Source organism: Cherax quadricarinatus, chromosome 89 (genome assembly GCF_038502225.1).
Source record: "Cherax quadricarinatus isolate ZL_2023a chromosome 89, ASM3850222v1, whole genome shotgun sequence".
Lineage (NCBI taxonomy): Eukaryota > Metazoa > Arthropoda > Malacostraca > Decapoda > Parastacidae > Cherax > Cherax quadricarinatus.
This window is the reverse complement of record NC_091380.1, coordinates 2,695,995-2,701,994: the sequence shown is the minus strand read 5'-3', so window position 1 is coordinate 2,701,994 and position 6,000 is coordinate 2,695,995.

Sequence of the window (6,000 nt, the reverse complement as noted above, 5' to 3'; positions counted from 1 at the left end):
GTTAGTGTACTTCCTGTTCTCGTTAGTGTACTTCCTGTTCTCGTTAGTGTACTTCCTGTTCTTGTTAGTGTACTTCCTGTTGTTCTCGTTAGTGTACTTCCTGTTCTCGTTAGTGTACTTTCTGTTGTTCTCGTTAATGTACTTCCTGTTGTTCTCGTTAGTGTACTTCCTGTTCTCGTTAGTGTACTTCCTGTTGTTCTCGTTAATGTACTTCCTGTTGTTCTCGTTAGTGTACTTCCTGTTCTCGTTAGTGTACTTCCTGTTCTCGTTAGTGTACTTCCTGTTCTTGTTAGTGTACTTTCTGTTGTTCTCGTTAATGTACTTCCTGTTGTTCTCGTTAGTGTACTTCCTGTTCTCGTTAGTGTACTTCCTGTTGTTCTCGTTAGCGTACTTCCTGTTCTTGTTAGTGTACTTCCTGTTCTTGTTAGTGTACTTCCTGTTCTTGTTAGTGTACTTCCTGTTCTTGTTAGTGTTGTGCTTCCTGTTGTTTGTAGCTATCTATCAGTGTTAGCGAGGTGTTAGTGTTATGCTGTCTGTTCTTGTTAGCGTTATTAGTGTTTTATTGGTTGTTTGCGTCTTGTTTATGCTGCTGTGTTCTTAGCGTAGTTGTTAGTATTGTGTATGTTTTATTTAGTACTGTGTTAGTAATGTTTTGTTTGCTATCCAGATCTGTAAATCCACGTCTCTAGTTCATGTTTATCCTGGACATCCATCGTATCTACCTAGCGTTCTATATAAGTGTCCTATTATCCATACGTCTGCATCCTATCACCTTTTCTACCTGGCGTCGTGTATAGTTGTTATATATATATATATATATATATATATATATATATATATATATATATATATATATATATATATATATATATATATATATATATTAATTAATTAATTAAAATCCACCAACAGCTCCCGTTTTGTTTAGTGGGTAACGACAACATAATTATATGTATAAAATAGGGTCATGGCTTAAGTAATTGTAAGTAGTAGTGGTTGTGGTCGATAGTGGTAGGTAGGGGCAGGTAGATGGTGGTTGGTAGTGCTGGTGGTGGTCCCTACCTGGATGTAACCATGTTCTCTGGCCATAGGTCAAAGGTGACTTACACCTCTTGTCTTGTGGGCTGCTGCCTCTCACACCCACTTTCTAATCAACTGTCTCTTCCCCTGCTCTGTCTCTGCTCTCTCTCCCTGCTACTGTTGCTGAACATCACACATCTCTGTTGCTACTGTCGTTGTACTCATCCTTCTCCCGTTTGTGGCCCTTCATCTCCTACCCGTTTCGTTTAAGAGGAAGATTTTGCGCTGGAGGCGAGTTTTTTTTTTTTTTGGGGACAGTGGCACTCTTCTTGAGTGGACTTAACACCGTAATGGAATTACTGGGCAGTGCCACTCATGCTGTAAGTGAACATACTATCATAATGACAGTACTGGGCAGTGCCACTCATGCTGTGTGTGAACATACTATCATAATGACAGTACTGGGCAGTGCCACTCATGCTGTGTGTGAACATACTATCATAATGGCAGTACTGGGCAGTGCCACTCATGCTGTGTGTGAACATACTATCATAATGGCAGTACTGGGCAGTGCCACTCATGCTGTGTGTGAACATACTATCATAATGACAGTACTGGGCAGTGCCACTCATGCTGTGTGTGAACATACTATCATAATGGCAGTACTGGGCAGTGCCACTCATGCTGTGTGTGAACATACTATCATAATGGCAGTACTGGGCAGTGCCACTCATGCTGTGTGTGAACATACTATCATAATGGCATTACTGGGCAGTGCCACTCATGCTGTGTGTGAACATACTATCATAATGGCAGTACTGGGCAGTGCCACTCATGCTGTGTGTGAACATACTATCATAATGGCAGTACTGGGCAGTGCCACTCATGCTGTGTGTGAACATACTATCATAATGGCAGTACTGGGCAGTGCCACTCATGCTGTGTGTGAACATACTATCATAATGGCAGTACTGGGCAGTGCCACTCATGCTGTGTGTGAACATACTATCATAATGGCAGTACTGGGCAGTGCCACTCATGCTGTGTGTGAACATACTATCATAATGGCAGTACTGGGCAGTGCCACTCATGCTGTGTGTGAACATACTATCATAATGGCAGTACTGGGCAGTGCCACTCATGCTGTGTGTGAACATACTATCATAATGGCAGTACTGGGCAGTGCCACTCATGCTGTGTGTGAACATACTATCATAATGGCAGTACTGGGCAGTGCCACTCATGCTGTGTGTGAACATACTATCATAATGGCAGTACTGGGCAGTGCCACTCATGCTGTGTGTGAACATACTATCATAATGGCATTACTGGGCAGTGCCACTCATGCTGTGTGTGAACATACTATCATAATGGCAGTACTGGGCAGTGCCACTCATGCTGTGTGTGAACATACTATCATAATGGCAGTACTGGGCAGTGCCACTCATGCTGTGTGTGAACATACTATCATAATGGCAGTACTGGGCAGTGCCACTCATGCTGTGTGTGAACATACTATCATAATGGCAGTACTGGGCAGTGCCACTCATGCTGTGTGTGAACATACTATCATAATGGCAGTACTGGGCAGTGCCACTCATGCTGTGTGTGAACATACTATCATAATGGCAGTACTGGGCAGTGCCACTCATGCTGTGTGTGAACATACTATCATAATGGCAGTACTGGGCAGTGCCACTCATGCTGTGTGTGAACATACTATCATAATGGCAGTACTGGGCAGTGCCACTCATGCTGTGTGTGAACATACTATCATAATGGCAGTACTGGGCAGTGCCACTCATGCTGTGTGTGAACATACTATCATAATGGCAGTACTGGGCAGTGCCACTCATGCTGTGTGTGAACATACTATCATAATGGCAGTACTGGGCAGTGCCACTCATGCTGTGTGTGAACATACTATCATAATGGCAGTACTGGGCAGTGCCACTCATGCTGTGTGTGAACATACTATCATAATGGCAGTACTGGGCAGTGCCACTCATGCTGTGTGTGAACATACTATCATAATGGCAGTACTGGGCAGTGCCACTCATGCTGTGTGTGAACATACTATCATAATGACAGTACTAGGCAGTGCCACTCATGCTGTGTGTGAACATACTATCATAATGACAGTACTAGGCAGTGCCACTCATGCTGTGTGTGAACATACTATCATAATGGCAGTACTGGGCAGTGCCACTCATGCTGTGTGTGAACATACTATCATAATGGCAGTACTGGGCAGTGCCACTCATGCTGTGTGTGAACATACTATCATAATGACAGTACTGGGCAGTGGCACTCATGCAGTGTGTGAACATACTATCATAATGGCAGTACTGGGCAGTGCCACTCATGCTGTGTGTGAGCATACTATCATAATGACAGTACTGGGCAGTGCCACTCATGCTGTGTGTGAACATACTATCATAATGACAGTACTGGGCAGTGCCACTCATGCTGTGTGTGAACATACTATCATAATGGCAGTACTGGGCAGTGCCACTCATGCTGTGTGTGAACATACTATCATAATGACAGTACTGGGCAGTGGCACTCATGCTGTGTGTGAACATACTATCATAATGACAGTACTGGGCAGTGCCACTCATGCTGTGTGTGAACATACTATCATAATGGCAGTACTGGGCAGTGCCACTCATGCTGTGTGTGAACATACTATCATAATGGCAGTACTGGGCAGTGCCACTCATGCTGTGTGTGAACATACTATCATAATGGCAGTACTGGGCAGTGCCACTCATGCTGTGTGTGAACATACTATCATAATGACAGTACTGGGCAGTGCCACTCATGCTGTGTGTGAACATACTATCATAATGACAGTACTGGGCAGTGCCACTCATGCTGTGTGTGAACATACTATCATAATGGCAGTACTGGGCAGTGCCACTCATGCTGTGTGTGAACATACTAACATAAACAGCTCACATGTGAATGGTGATAGCAGTTCTATTGAGTATGTCAGTATAGGTATGATACAGAAGTCAGCATATCCACACAAACGACCATCTTCTGAGTGCAGCAGATGCTGCCTACGGTCGTAATATCGTAACCAGCGTCAGTTACAGGGTTCTTACCCTCTTCAAATATTCCTCTAATATATTATTTTGTAATCTGATGCGTTCTAACGTAGTGTTAAGAAGTGTGTGTTCTCCATTCTTATTGTTGTTCCACCATTCTTACAGTTGTTCCACTATTCTTACAGTTGTTCCACTATTCTTACAGTTGTTCCACTATTCTTACAGTTGTTCCACCATTCTTACAGTTCCACCATTCGTGCAGTTGTTCCACCATTCTTATAGTTCCACCATTCGTACAGTTGTTCCACCATTCTTACAGTTGTTCCACCATTCTTACAGTTCCACTATTCTTACAGTTGTTCCACCATTCTTACAGTTCCACCATTCGTACAGTTGTTCCACCATTCTCGCAGTTGTTCCAGCAAGTGTGTTCTCACACTACATTGTTCCACCACTCTTGCAGTTGTACCAGCAAGGTGTCACATACAGACAACTCGTGGCCACCACTGACTCTTCTGTTTATTACCTCTCACCGTACACTGTAACTCACCGTACACTGTAACTCATTGTACACTGTAACTCACCGTACACTGTAACTCACCGTACACTAACTCACTGTACACTAACTCACCGTACACAAACCGTACACTGTAACTCACCGTACACTAACTGTACACTGTAACTCACCGTACACTGTAACTCACCGTACACTAACTGTACACTGTAACTCACCGTACACAAACCGTACACTGTAACTCACCGTACACTAACTGTACACTGTAACTCACCGTACACTAACGTACACTGTAACTCACCGTACACTAACTGTGCACTGTAACTCACCGTACACTAACCGTACACTAACTGTACACTGTAACTCACCGTACACTAACTGTACACTGTAACTCACCGTACACTGTAACTCACCGTACACTAACTGTACACTGTAACTCACCGTACACTAACTGTACACTGTAACTCACCGTACACTAACTGTACACTGTAACTCACCGTACACTAACCGTACACTAACTGTACACTGTAACTCACCGTACACTAACTGTACACTGTAACTCACCGTACACTGTAACTCACCGTACACTAACTGTACACTGTAACTCACCGTACACTAACTGTACACTGTAACTCACCGTACACTAACTGTACACTGTAACTCACCGTACACTAACCGTACACTAACTGTACACTGTAACTCACCGTACACTAACTGTACACTGTAACTCACCGTACACTAACTGTACACTGTAACTCACCGTACACTAACCGTACACTAACTGTACACTGTAACTCACCGTACACTAACTGTACACTGTAACTCACCGTACACTAACTGTACACTGTAACTCACCGTACACTAACTGTACACTGTAACTCACCGTACACTGTAACTCACCGTACACTGTAACTCACCGTACACTAACTCACCGTACACTAACTGTACACTGTAACTCACCGTACACTGTAACTCACTGTACACTGTAACTCACCGTACACAAACCGTACACTGTAACTCACCGTACACTAACTGTACACTGTAACTCACCGTACACTGTAACTCACCGTACACTAACTGTACACTGTAACTCACCGTACACAAACCATACACTGTAACTCACCGTACACTAACTGTACACTGTAACTCACCGTACACTAACGTACACTGTAACTCACCGTACACTAACTGTGCACTGTAACTCACCGTACACTAACCGTACACTAACTGTACACTGTAACTCACCGTACACTAACTGTACACTGTAACTCACCGTACACTGTAACTCACCGTACACTAACTGTACACTGTAACTCACCGTACACTAACTGTACACTGTAACTCACCGTACACTAACTGTACACTGTAACTCACCGTACACTAACCGTACACTAACTGTACACTGTAACTCAC